This window comes from Capra hircus, chromosome 29 (assembly GCF_001704415.2).
Source record: "Capra hircus breed San Clemente chromosome 29, ASM170441v1, whole genome shotgun sequence".
NCBI classification, from domain to species: Eukaryota; Metazoa; Chordata; class Mammalia; order Artiodactyla; family Bovidae; genus Capra; species Capra hircus.
The window spans coordinates 26,900,144-26,914,756 of record NC_030836.1 but is presented as its reverse complement, the minus strand read 5'-3'; the positions used below and the strand labels follow the sequence as shown (position 1 = coordinate 26,914,756).

The following is a 14,613-nucleotide window of genomic DNA, read 5'->3' as shown; positions in this document are numbered from 1 at the left end:
TAAATACTGTTAGTGACAAATTGAGGGGAGAAATGCATGCTCTTCTTACAGTCTCTTGCACTCTTAACATTCTCCCAGTATTACTATGCTGATGCCCCGCCACACGCCCCACCCCCCCCGCCCCCCGCCACCATGCACTTGTCTTTCTCGGTATGAGCAGAGCCAGGTCCATTTATTAATTATTTACTTCTGTAAAATAGTTAAGCCTCAGCAGAGTCTTTGGGCTTCTTGGCTCCAGAATGGACTGGGCATGGGATTGCCTGGGGAATCTGGGTTCTGCCTCAAATATAACTCTATTCACCTATCTTTCAGATCTCACTGGAAGAAAATGAATATTGGAAACAGGTCACTGGTCACTGAGTTTATCCTTGTGGGTTTAACTGAACATCCAGAGATCCAGGAGCCCCTGTTCTTCCTCTTCTTGGGAATTTACATCATCACCATGGCAGGAAACCTGGGCTTGGTCACTATAAACAGACTGACTTCTCACCTCCACACACCATGTACTACTTCCTTTTTAATTTATTCCATATTGGTCTCTGTTACTCTTCTGTCATCACCCCCAAGCTGTTGGTAAAATTTATGTCGAAGAGGAACACCATCTCCTATGCAGGATGCATGACTCAGCAGTTTTCCTACTGCTTCTTTGTCAATGCAGAGTGCTATGTACTGACAGTGATGCCCTATGATTGCTATGTGGCCATCTGCAAGCCCCTGCTCTATAAGGTCACCAAGTCCCCTCAGGTCTGATCTCTGCTAGCTGTGATTTTATACTTGGGGGCCTTTATTGCTGCTTGGATCCACACAGGATGAATGTTGAGGTTGACCTGTGATGCCAACACCATCAACCACTACATGTGCGACATCCTCCCCCTCCTGGAGCTCTCCTGCACCAGCACTCACAACAATGAACTGGTGGTTCTCATCATCGTTGGCTTTGATGTCATTGTGCTTGGTCTCACCATCATTGTCTCATATGTTTTTATCCTTTTCAGTATCCTCTGCATCAGTTCCACAGAAGGAAGGTCCAAAGCCTTCAGTACGTGTAACTCACATATAATTGTTGTTTCAGTTTCCTTTGGGTCAGAGGCAGTCATGTATCTTCATCTTTCTTCTGTTTTTTCCATGAACCAGAACAAAGTGACCGCCATATATTATAAAACTGTGGTGCCCATGCTTAAGCCTCTGATCCACAGCTTAAGAAACAAGGAGGTTAAGGTTTCCATGAAAAAAACCTTGAGTAGAAAAATATCTTTCTGAGCTGGAGCAGTATTAATTACTATGATACAATACAGGTTTCTTTCAAAATCATTTTTGTTTCTGTATGGAGTTCTTTCACATAGGAAGAAGTGATGTATAATTGAAAGAGGTATAGAAGAAAGACTTTGACATAGAAGGTTTGAGTTGAACACTGCAAAATATGGGCATCCTGTTACTTTATAGGATTATTGGGAAGAAATTGATGCAACTTAATATTTGTAGCAAAGAATCAGGGGTCTCATAGTTGTGAAATGTATTTCTTCCTCCTTTCTCTTCTTTTTATATCTGCATCTTCCCTCCCAGTGTTATCCTCTTAAAAATCAGCAAGAATATTCACACCTTTTGAAAGTAAGTTGACTAGTTCATAGAAGATAAGAATGTTCTGATTATGGAAAAATTCTACACAGAAAACAGATAGAACTCACATTTGAATTTCAAACCTGTTTAACTGCCTAATATCTCTGTTTGAATGCTCTATAAGCATCTGAAGTTATCTTGTAAGAACCACCGTAATCACAGAAAGACTATCAAGCCTACCAAACTCTCTTCTCTTCTTTTGCTGTCATTGTGAATGGCGCCATCCTCTATTTAACTGCTCAAATCCCATAGGTTTCTTTCTTGATCCCCCTCTCTTTACTTGTCCTCCACACCGAATTCATCAAGTGCTAATAATTCTTGTTCTTCTCATGAGCATTTCTCATCCTTTCTATCCAGACATCAGCCTTCCAACTGGCTTCTCCCTTTCCTGTTTTCCCCCTTAATATCCATTCTCCACGCTGCAACCGGAATGCTCCTTCCCTGCTTCCAATACGACCACATTTATCCTGGTTTACTCTGTTCACTGGAATCTCTTTCAAGGTAAAACCAAATTTCCACAGTAGACCGAACAAGGATCTTTCTGTCTGACCCCTGTTCACCTCTCTAGTCTGATCTGCTGTCGCTACAGCTCCTTCCTCCCTGCTTCCTCCCAGCACTCTGCTAAAGTTATACAGAACTTTCCCAAATAAAATAAACCCTTGTTCCTTTGCATACTTTTCTACAAGCTCTTCTCTTAGCCTGGAACACATTTATGTACAAAGAAAGAGTCCTTTGTCTTATGCAGCCTGTCTATCCTTCAGGTACTAGGTTATCCAGAACTCCAGGAGGTCGTTCCTGGACAGAAAGATGGGTAGATGACCTTCAGGTATATGCTTACCCTGTTGTGGCATATATTCCACTGTACTGAAATTTCTTTCCTTTCTAAATGTTCAATCTAACTCTGTGTATTTAATGATAAGAAAATTATGGGATATTTATTTGTAGGAAAAATTTCAGTTCAATACAAAGGAATATGTTAGGTAAGACATACGTTTATTCAACTTGGATTTTCAAAACTGGGAAGAGAATTATATGATAACTTATTGAGAACATAAAGGGTTTCTCTTATTTTCTTTTCCCTACCTTTCCATGAACACTCATTTTGCTCACTGAACGATGAGGCTTCCTCCCTGGTTACATTCTATTTGCTTTCCTTTTTCTAGCATGCTCTTATTATCTTTATAACCCACTTTGTTTTCTGTTGATATTTTAGGTATTAGTTGAATGGAAACCTGTCTAACCCACCTTGTAGTTTAGGTGCTCTTTTTTTTTTTTTTTTTTTTAAATTCCCAGAGTGTAGCAGTCAGGCCTGACATGAAGTAATGAGAACAATTTTCACATGCTTCACTAATCATCTGATTAACTGTCTTCCCTGTGAGGGAAGGCAGCTTGGGTGTCTTCTCAGAAATATCTCTAGGACTTTCCTGGTTATATCTCTAGGGCTTTCCTGGTTATATCTCTAGGGCTGAATATAGTGTTGGGTGTTTAGTAAAGGCTCAGTAATTATGTCTGGAATAAATGAATCCTATTTGATTTTAAACTTTGAGTCATAAAGAGATATTTGGGGAGAAAGTGAAAGTGAAGTAGTTCAGTTGTGTCTGACTCTTTGCGACCCCATGGACAGTAGCCCACCAGGTTCCTCCATCCATGGGATTCTCCAGGCAAGAATACTGGAGTGGGATGCCATTTCCTTCTCCAGGGGATCTTTCTGATCCAGGGATCGAACCCAGGTCTCCCACATTGCAGGCAGACGCTTTAACCTCTGAGCCACCAGGGAAGCCCATTTGGGGAGAAGGTGAGTCATTCTAAGAATTATTACCACTTCCTCCTAGAATGAATTTTGTAACAATTTACTTCCACGGTGGTTTTCTTAATGCACAATGATGGAAAACAAAGATTGATTTATTTTTATGTAGATTGTTGTGTGTATTTAGGAGTCAGGAAATGAAGGTATGAGTTGGACAGATTCCTAGAAGCCCATTAGGGTGAGCAAGCTCACAGTTTCTGGTTTAAATTTTTACTACCTGTGTTTAAATTTCAGTTCTGTCTTTTGCTAAATACGTGACTCTGAAAGAGTTACTTGGCATTTCAGAATATCTGTTCCCTCATTTCCAAAATTAGAAAAATAATAATATCAATTTAAAATGATTTTTGTGAAGGTAGTTATTTATTTGCTTGGGATTCAAGCTACAGTAAATGAGGTATAATCCTGGATTTGACCCTACATAGTAGTAGCATTTCATTTTTAGAATCTCAGTTTAATAATGTGAAAAATAAGAGGCTTTGCTGTATGATAACATGTTCTATTCATTAAAAATATCTTGCAGTCACTGTCTCTCAATTTCTTGATTCATATGCCAATAGGACTGAACTGGATTAATCATTCTTAACTTGGGTATGTGTTAGAGTCACTCAGAATAATAATTGATATTATTATCTTCTTTCCCATTTCAAGACCTACTGTATCGGAATATATCTGTCATCAGGGCTCAAGATTATGCACTTTTAAAATTCTTTTCAAAAGACTATGTTACTATTTGGTTAACTGGTGATTTAGAGCTTTCCACTTCTAATATTCTGTGACTTTAAAATTGTGTCTGAACAGGTAGATATGTGGGCACATATAAACTTTAATAATAATCAACTTCAAGGTATCAAGAAAGTTAATTAGGTTATTTCAAGAAGGAAAGAGGAGTCAGTATTCAGTGCTGTAGAGAGTTTAGATGACCTTTGCACTGGGTGTATTCTGGTCACCTATTCTTAATATCTTCTGCTTCTGTTAGGTCCATAACATTTCTGTCCTTTTTTGTGCCCATCTTTGCATGAAGAATTCCCCTGGTACCTCTAATTTTTTTGAAGAGATCTCTAGTCTTTCCCATTCTATTCTTTTCCTCTATTTCTTTTCATTGATCATGGAGGAAAGCTTTTTTATCTCTCCTTGCTATTCTTTGGAACTCTGCATTCAAATGGCTATATCTTTACTTTTCTCCTTTGCCTTTTGCATCTCTTCTTTTCTCAGCTATTTGTAAGACCTCTTCAGACAATCATTTTGCCTTTTTGCATTTCTTTTTCTTAGGGATGGTCTTGATCACTGCCTCCTATACAATGCCACGAATCTCTGTCCATATTTCTTCAGGCACTTTGTCTATCAGATCTAATCCCTTGACTCTATTTGTCATTTCCACTGTGTTATAGTAAGGGCTTTGGTTTAGGTCATACCTGAATAGTCTAATGGTTTTCCCTACTTTCTTCAATTTAAGTCTGAATTTGGCAATAAGGAGTTCATGATCTGAGCCACAGTCAGCTCCCAGTCTTGTTTTTGCTGACTGTATAAAGGTTCTCCATCTTTGGCTGCAAATAATATAATCAATTTGATTTCAGTATTGACCACCTGGTGATGTCCACGTGTAGAGTCTTCTCTTGTGTTGTTGGAAAAGAGTATTTGTTATGACCAGTGCATTCTCTTGGCAAAACTCTATTAGCCTTTGGCTTGCTTCATTCCATCTTCCAAGGCCAAATTTGCCTGTTACTCCAGGTGTTTCTTGACTTCCTACTTTTGCATTCCAGTCCGCTATAATGAAAAGGACATCTTCTTTGGGTGTTAGTTCTAAAAGGTCTTGTAGGTCTTCATAGAACCGTTCAACTTCAGCTTCTTAGCATTACTGGTTGGGGCACAGACTTGGATTACTGTGATTTTGAATGGTTTGCCTTGGAAACAAACATATCATTCTTTCGTTTTTGAGATTGCATCCAAGTACTGCATTTCAGACTCTTTTGTTGACTATAATGGCTACTCTATTTTTTCTAAGGGATTCTTGACATTAGTAGTAGATATAATGGTCATCTGAGTTAAAGTCACCCATTCCAGTCCATTTTAGTTCATTGATTCCTCAAATGTTAATGTTCACTCTTGCCATTTCCTCTTTGACCACTTCCAATTTGCCTTGATTCATGGACCTAACATTCTAGATTCCTATGCAATATTCCTCTTTATAGCATCAGACTTTATTTCCATCACCAGTCCCATCCACAACTGGGTGTTATTTTTGCTTTGGGTCTATCTCTTCATTCTTTTTCTGGAGTTATTTCTCCACTGTTCTCCAGTAGCATTTTGGACACCTATCAACCTGGAGAGTTAAGTATCCTATCATTTTGCCTTTTCATACAGTTCATGGGGTTCTCAAGGCAAGAATACTGAAGTGGTTTGCCATTCCCTTCTCCAGTGGACCACATTCTGTCAGACCTCTCCACAATGACCCATCTGTCTTGGGTGGCCCCACATGGTGTGGTTTAGTTTCACTGAGTTAGACAAGGCTGTGGTCCATGTAATCAGATTGGCTAGTTGTCTGTGATTGTGGCTTCAGTCTGTCTGCCCTCTGATGCCCTCTCTCAGTGCCTACTGTCTTACTTGGGTTTCTATTACCTTGAACGTGGGGTATCTTTTCATGGCTGCTCCAGCAAAGTGCAGCCACCACTCCTTACCTTGGATGTGAGGTATCTATTCATGGCTGCTGCTCCTGACCTTGGAAGTGGGGTAACTCCTCTCTGGAGGTTCTATGCTGGGGTTAATGGTGACCTTCTCCAAAAGGACTTATTCCATACCCAGTTCTTCTGTACCCAGGGCTGCTGCTCCTGCAGCAGTCCACTGCTGAACCATACCTCCTCAGAAGACACTCAAACATAGTTCTGTCCCAGTCTCTGTGGTGTCTCTTGGTCCTGATCTTGTTCTAATGGGTGGGGCCATGTCAATATATCTTTAATCCAATTTTCTGCTGAAGGGTGGGGCTGTTGCAAAATACACAGAAGAACTATACAGAAAAGATCTTCAGGACCCATATAATAATGATGGTGGGATCACTCACCTAGAGCCAGACATCCTGGAATGCAAAGTCAAATGGGCCTTAGGAAGTATTACTAGGAACAAAGCTAGTGGAGGTTATGGAATTCAAGTTGAGTTATTTCAAATCCTAAAAGATGATGCTGTGAAAGTGCTGCACTCAATATGCCAGCAAATTTGGAAAACTCAGCAGTGGCCACAGGACTGGAAAAGGTCAGTTTTCATTCCAATCCCAAAGAAAGGCATTGCCAAGGAATGCTCAAACTACTGCACAATTGCATTCATTTCACACACTAGCAAAGTAATGCTCAAAATTCTCCAAGCCAGGCTTCAACAGGACATGAACTGTGAACTTAAAGTTTTCAAGCTGGATTCAGAAAAGGCAGAGAAACCAGAGATCAAATTGGCAACATCCATTGGATTATTGAAAAAGTAAGAGAGTTCCAGAAAAACATCCACTTTGCTTATTGACTGTGCCAAAGCCTTTGACTGTGTGGATCACAACGAACTCTGGAAAATTCTGAAAGAGATGGGAATACCAGACCACCTGACCTGCCTCCTGAGAAATCTGTATGTAAGTCAGGAAGCAACAGTTAGAACTGGACATGGTACAACAGACTGGTTCCTAATCGGGAAAGGAGCATGTCAAGGCTGTATATTGTCACCTAGCTTATTTAACATATATGCAGAGTACATCATGAGAAATGCTGGACTGGATGAAGCACAAGTGGAATCAAGATTGCCTGGAGAAATATCAGTAACCTCATATGTGCAGATGACACCACCCTTATGGCAGAAAGCAAAGAAGAACTAATGAGCCTCTTGCTGAAAGTGAAAGAGGAGAGTGAAAAAGTTGGCTTAGAGCTCACCATTCAGAAAACTAAGATCATGGCTTCCGGTCCCATCACTTCATGGCAAATAGATGGGGAAATTGTGACAGATTTTATTTTCTTGGGCTCCAAAATCATGCAGACGATGACTGAAGCCATGAAATTAAAAGGCCCTTGCTCCTAGATTATGACCAACTTAGACAGCATATTAAAAAGCAGAGACATTACTTTGCCAACAAAGGTTTGTCTAGTTAAAGCTATGGTTTTTCCAATAGTCATGTATGGGTGTGGAAGTTGGACTATAAAGAAAGCTAAGTCCCTAAAAATTGATGCTTTTGAAATGTGGTGTTGGAGAAGACTCTTGAGAGTCCCTTGGAGTGCAAGGAGATCCAATCAGTCCATACTAAAGTAAATCAGTACTGAATATTCACTGGAAGGATTGATGTTGAAGCTGAAACTCCAATACTTTGGCCACCTGATGGGATTTGAAAAGACCCTGATGCTGGGAACGATTGAAGGCAGGAGAAGAAGGGGATGGCAGAGGATGAGATGTTTGGATGGCATCAATGACTTAATGGACATGAGTTTGAGTAAACTCTGGGTGTTAGTGATGGACAGGGAGGCCTGGCATGCCGCAGTCCATGGGATCGCAAAGAGTCAGACACGACTGAGCAACTGAACTGAACTGCACTGGAGATCTAAGTTAATATTATGGAAATGATAGAAGCATAAGTCTGATTGCAGTTGATTAAGGAGTAGAGGACAGGGAGGGAGTAGAAAATATTCATAGATTACTCATGTGAGTATTCTTCTAATCTCAGGGTGAGTACAGAAGAAAAAACCATTAAGAAAATAATTTTTTTTCAAAAAGTTAACAATGAAAACCTCTGTAAATATTAAAAGATACCAACTTTCACCTTTTTCTGTATGTTGAATTAGATACTCTGGTGGGCCCCATTTGTACAAAATAGCTAGATCTTGGATCAGATATCATATACATTAAGTTGTACAATAATATATGTGGGAAATTGCCAAGGGGAACAAGGGCCCACATTCCTTGTATGGTGACACTGAACTTCCATGATCCCAATATTGTCAACCACCATCTGTGTGATATTCTTCTTGTGCTTCAGCTTTCCTCCACCAGTACCTGCAGCAATGAGCTTGCATTCTGTCTTCTAATAGGATGAACATTTTGGTGCTCATCAGCACTACTTTCACCTACACTTTTATCATCAGTCAGCTCCATAGAGAGCAGAGCTAAAGCTTTGATTCAGTACATGATGTTCCCATATAATGATTATTTCACTTTTCTTCCGGGCAACAGCATTCATGTACCTTTCAGCTTCTAATGCAGAGTCTATGGACTGGGGAAATCTTACTTCAGTCTTTCATACAAATGTTGGGCCCATCTTGAACCCCATTACCTATAGTCTATGCAGTAAGGATGTCAAATTTGCTATGAAGAAAACTCTAAGAAGAAACGTATTTTCTTGGGCAGCAACAATTTGTGTGAGGAATTTTTAGGACTGGATTGTTCTGCTGATTTTACTTGGGTTTCTTCATGGCTGGATCTTGGCCTTAATCACATGAAAGTGGAATGCATTTTCTACTTTAATTCAGAGTCTCTTCCTTCCTTCCATCCTTTCCTTCCTTTTTTTTTTTTTGCATTCTTTTTTTTTCTTTCTTCTCTCTTCCTCTCTCTTTCTGAGGTTTCTCAACATTTCCTCTCCCCTATCTCTTAGCTTTTACAATTGTAATTATATAATTGCAACATTAAGGAAAACAGAGAAATTACTATTACTTAGTCTTTGCTATGTGGAATGATATCTATCTCCAGGGCAAATATTGCAGATTCTGTAATAAATTAATAGAATAGTGCTAAGCATGTCTTTGGTGTCAGTAGTTGAATTCATATGAAACAGACAGTTTCAAATTTGCTCGCAAAAACAAAAGCAGTGAACAAAAGCTTTTGTAATTTACTGCTTTCATTCTTTCCTGGTTTTATTAACATTTGCAAAATTTTTTCCAACTTCTGTTAGTTTGTAGAAATTATTAGATGAAAAAATATAAAATGGCAGTCAGTGTAGATGTGTGTTGAAAATAAGTACTATGGTGAATGCTGCCCTTCACAGTCTGGTTTCTATCAACTTCTCTAGCATCAATCTGTTTTTCATCATTTTAAGTAGTCTTTGTTAACTCTATTATACTGCTTAACACAGTTAATCTTGAAAAATAATATTTCTCTGCTACCCCTAATAGATTATGAAATCCTATAAAACTCAGACTTTTAAAAAAATCTTTGTATTCCTGGTGTTGATGCAGTTTTTGTTTGGAAATCACTCTTAATATTGTAATATAAAATAAATTATGACAATTTTTGCTTCTAAAATATAAAATTTGGTGTTTCAACCATTCAGTATGAAGAAGATATTGCTTAATATAAAGTTTTAAGAGATAATTAAAATGCTTAAATATTCTCCAGTCTCTATCTTTGCATCTAAACTTAGTGGGTTTTTTTATTTAAAAATTTCAGAAAGTTAATATAAATGATGCATGTATATTTTATTTTTTATAGTTTTAGAGCATGAATTAATTAAAAATCATTATAAAAGTGGTTGCAGTTTCATATCTTAAGGCACAAATAAAATATATGAAAGGATTTGTTAACTTCTGACAACAAACAATTCTACTTTGATTTGACAATGAATTAGGTGAATATTTGTCTTAGAGGTTGTTTGACATAAGAAGATGATTTTCAAATATTAACACATGGCAAGCATATTGCTTTCTCATTCCCAAGAGAAATTGTTCAGGGAAATAGAAATAAAGGAATTTTATTGAGGGTAAATAAAAAGCAGAAAGAAATTAAAAGAAATTTAGAACAGTTAGAGATGTTTTGTTAACATTGGTAGCAATTTCTAAGAATATATCTCAAGGGCAAATATAGCTGGTGCTTTAGAAATATGCTGCTGATGTATTTCACTGGGTAAAAGAAGATGATTTTGAAACCTATCTCAGAAGTCCCAATGCTTCTAAATTTATCATCCAGGATATTTACATTTTATTTACTTTTACCAAATCTGTCTTATACCTGTTCAAAAGCAGATCAACTAATACACCATGTAGAGATTTGTAGGTTACATTAAATTATCAGAATAAGATAATATGGAAAAATTAAAAATAGCCACCATGTATGTATATTTCAAAGTAAATACCATAATAACTTTGCCTTTCATAATTTGGCCTCTGTCAAAGCTATAGCATTTTCTGTTGGTATACTGCCTCCTTTTAGTCCCTCTGCCCCAAAACCCACTTTTCCCTGTAATATTCCCAATATCTCTTAACTGTGTATATTTGCTTAGTGTCTTTCCCTTCTTTGAATTTAATTTCTCCTTCACCTTAGATGATAATACTGGGGTGCCTGAAAAATATGCAAAACTTCTCTGGGTGGAAATTTCTCTTTTGTCTGTCTGCAGGGGATTTTCTCAGGGGAAATTAAATGCTTAAACAGAAAAGGGAATGATTCAGTGTGAATGGGAAGTAGCACAAACAACAAATAGATACATTAGAACTTCAACAATTTTTATTAGTAGAATATTAATTTATAAAATATATTGCGGGACTACTTGGACTCCAAGAAAAGAGGATAAGGGGATACTTATTCTCTGCTCTCGGAGTTTCCTTCCATATGGAATAGGAGCATTGGTGAAATCACCTCGTCTTTTGCTAGCCATTACCTGGTTGGGAAGAACATTTACTTTCTCCTTTTTCCTTCACTCAGTCGTGTCCAACTCTTTGCAACCCCATGGATTGTGGCACGCTAGGCTTCCCTGTCCTTCACCATATCCTGGAGCTTGCTCAACCTTGTGTCCATTGAGTCAGTGATACTACCCAGCCTTCTTGTCTTCTGTCATCCTCTCTTTCTCCTGCCTTTGATTTTTCTTAGCATCAGGATCTTTTCTAATGAGTTAGCTCATCACAACAGGTGGCCTAAGTATTTTGGAGTTTCATCTTCAGCATCAGTCCTTCTAATGAATATTCAGGATTGATTTCCTTTAGGATTGACTGGTTTGATCTCCTTGCAGTCCAAGGGCCTCTCAAGAGTCTTATCCAGCACCACAGTTCAAAAGCATCAATTGTTTGGTGTTCATGTGCTCTATTGTGATCCTCGATCCCAAAGATCAGGTCCTCCCACTGCAGAGAGAACCATGGTGACCAGAATAGCAACTATACAATCATGCATTAGGAAGTGTTACAAATGTAAAATGTCAGATATGATTTTAAAAAATACTGAGAATATGAATAATTTTACATAAATTTGAAAGCTCAGATGCAACCAGTAACTTTGTGTAAAAAGACATCTTATCAAAAACTCATTTCAAAAAATAGTCTGTGCATATGTCCCCTCTTACGGTTAGCTCATGTTAATGAATGGCAGAAATGAAACCAATATTGTAAAGTAATAATCTTTCAATTAAAAATAGCTTGAAAGTAGTCTGAATAAACCTTTAAACAATAATAAAAAATCAGATAAGTATTTTATTTATTTATTTAAAATATAAATTAATTTATTTTAACTGGAGGCTAATTACTTTACAATATTGTATTGGTTTTGCCATACATCAAGATGAATCCTTCACGGGTGTATACGTGTTCCCCATCCTGCACCCCGCTCCCACCTCCCTCCCCATACCATCCCTCTAGGTCATCCCAGTGCAACAGCCCCAAGCATCCTGTATCATGCATTGAACCCGGACTGGTCATTCGTTTCATATACGATATTAGACATGTTTCAATGCCATTCTCCCAAATCATCCCACCCTCTCCCTCTCCCACAGAGTCCAAAAGACTGTTCTATACATCTGTGTCTCTTTTGCTGTCTAGCATACAGAGTTATTGTTACCATCTTTCTAAATTCCATATATATGCATTAGTATACTGTATTGGTGTTTTTCTTTCTGGCTTACTTCACTCTGTATAATAGGCTCCAGTTTCAACCACCTCATTAGAACTGATTCACATGTATTTTAAAATCTTAAAATTTTGTCCTCACAAAAATTCTGTGGTGGTTTTACATATAAATTCTAACATAACTTCAAACATAGATATCTCTAATTTATGTGAACATTTTTATGGAGAAGAACTAGAGGGATAGCTCCCTTAAATTGTTAACAATAACACTAAGAGCTCACCAAAAGATGATAGTATAAGAAAGAACTATTAATAAGGCAACCTAGCCTGTCAAGGCTATGGTTTTTCCAGTAGTCATGTATGGATGTGAGAGTTGGACTGTGAAGAAAGCTGAGCACCGAGAAATTGATGCTTTTGAACTGTGGTGTTGGAGAAGACTCTTCAGAGTCCCTTGGATTGCAAGGAGATCCAACCAGTCCATTCTGAAGGAGATCAGTCCTGGGTGTTCTTTGGAAGGAATGATGCTAAAGCTGAAACTCCAGTACTTTGGCCACTTCATGTGAAGAGTTGACTCATTGGAAAAGACTCTGATGCTGGGAGGGATTGAAGGCAGGAGGAGAAGGGGACGACAGAGGATGAGATGGCTGGATGGCATCACCGACTTGATGGACGTGAGTTTGAGTGAACTCCGGGAGTTGGTGATGGACAGGGAGGCCTGGCATGCTGCAATTCATGGGGTGGCAAAGAGTCGGACACAACTGAGCGACTGAACTGAACTGAACTGAACTGAACCTGTTTGGAGGGCTTCCCTGGTGGCTCAGCTGGTAAAGAATCCACCTTCAGTGTGGGAGACTTGGGTTCAATCCTTGGGTTGCGAAGATGCCCTTGAGAAGAGAATGGTTACCCGCTCCAGTATTCCAGCCTGGAGAATTCCATGGTCTGTGTAGAGCCCATGCGTCACAAGAGTCGAACATGACTGAGTGACTTTCACCCTGTTTGGAAGCATCAGAAAATTACTTTTGCTGTTATGCTACAGAAATATGTAAATTATCTAGCATTATTTCACAGCTTAGGAAGCTGAGATTTGACCTGGTGACTCAAAGTATTTAAAATATTGAAATCATATGCTACACAAAAGAATTAAATTTATTCCAGAAACAACTGTACTTGACACCCTATATTCCCTTATTAATTTTGTGACATAAAACAGATGGACTATTAAGAAGAAAAAATTCAAAAGCTTTCCCAGATGGCGCATCTCTTTGGGGCTGTCTGAGAACAACTAGAGTAGATTCAGACAAAAAAATTTTTGCTAAGAGGAATGTTTGGTGAAACAGTTTGTAAATTCTATGGTGTTACAGAAGACAATGTATATATTATTATTATTATTATTATTGTGTTTTATTAACAGAGAGCAGTCCCTTGGGTGATGAAATCTTTTTGAGATGTAATTTCTATTTTTGTTTGTTTTTTTTCATTGATTGCATAATGCACATAGGGCCAAATCTTGAGAGATTTGTAGACCTTTGGGAATTAGTTGTTGTGTATTTCTAAGCCCCATCTCAATATTTGCAAACAATATCAAGATGCAGTCTTTGAAGGAAAATAAATAAATATTTTAAGGTGAGTGTATATCAACTTAGCAGAGAAAAAGTTCAAAGTGATGTCTGGATTGGTTCTATTTAAACAGCCTAATTAATCATTTTTTCTTCATGATATTAGGCTAATAGTATGAACTAGTTATTTAGTACTTAATATGTATCTTTTTTTAATTAACTTCAATTAACTAAAAAAATCTTAGGAGACAGGTTTTACACATGAAGACATTGAGTCACAAGTGATATGATTGTCCCAAATCACACAAATCTTAAGTGGTAAAACCAACACATGGTTCTAGGTAGACTGAGGCTAGGGTATCATTAAAGCTCTAATCAATATGTTACCCTATTCTTTATTTTTTTGAGATTATACTCATTTAATTTTTCATTGACTGAAGAAAAAGACATACATTTCAAGACAAGCCAACTGTTCTGAAAACTTTGCCTGGAGAAAGGTAATCCTGAACTTTAAATGTACTTACTTGCTTTTAGTCAGTCTGTAAACTGGATGACAATTTCCTTGATTTAATTACCCATTATCTGCAATTCAGTTTCAATATTTCCAATCAGACGCTCCAGTGAACCAAAGGATTTTCACAGAGCCCAATGTTTTAAGTTCCTCTTGTCCTGAAATCTGTTACATTGGCTTAACTGAACACCAGATGATCTTCCTTATGTAGATGGAAATTGCTAGCAAAACGGTGCCCTATCCAAGGCAGAATTGGCAAATGCAGCTCTAAAGTATCAGACTTAAGTTACTGGGCTGTTAACTGTCATTGTTAAAGTTTAAGAAATTGGTGAGAATATTTAGATATGA

The 14,613-nt window shown here is 37.9% G+C and overlaps 1 pseudogene; it reads left to right on the top strand.

The window, feature by feature from the left end:
* On the top strand, positions 329-1,260 carry LOC102177309 (annotated as a pseudogene).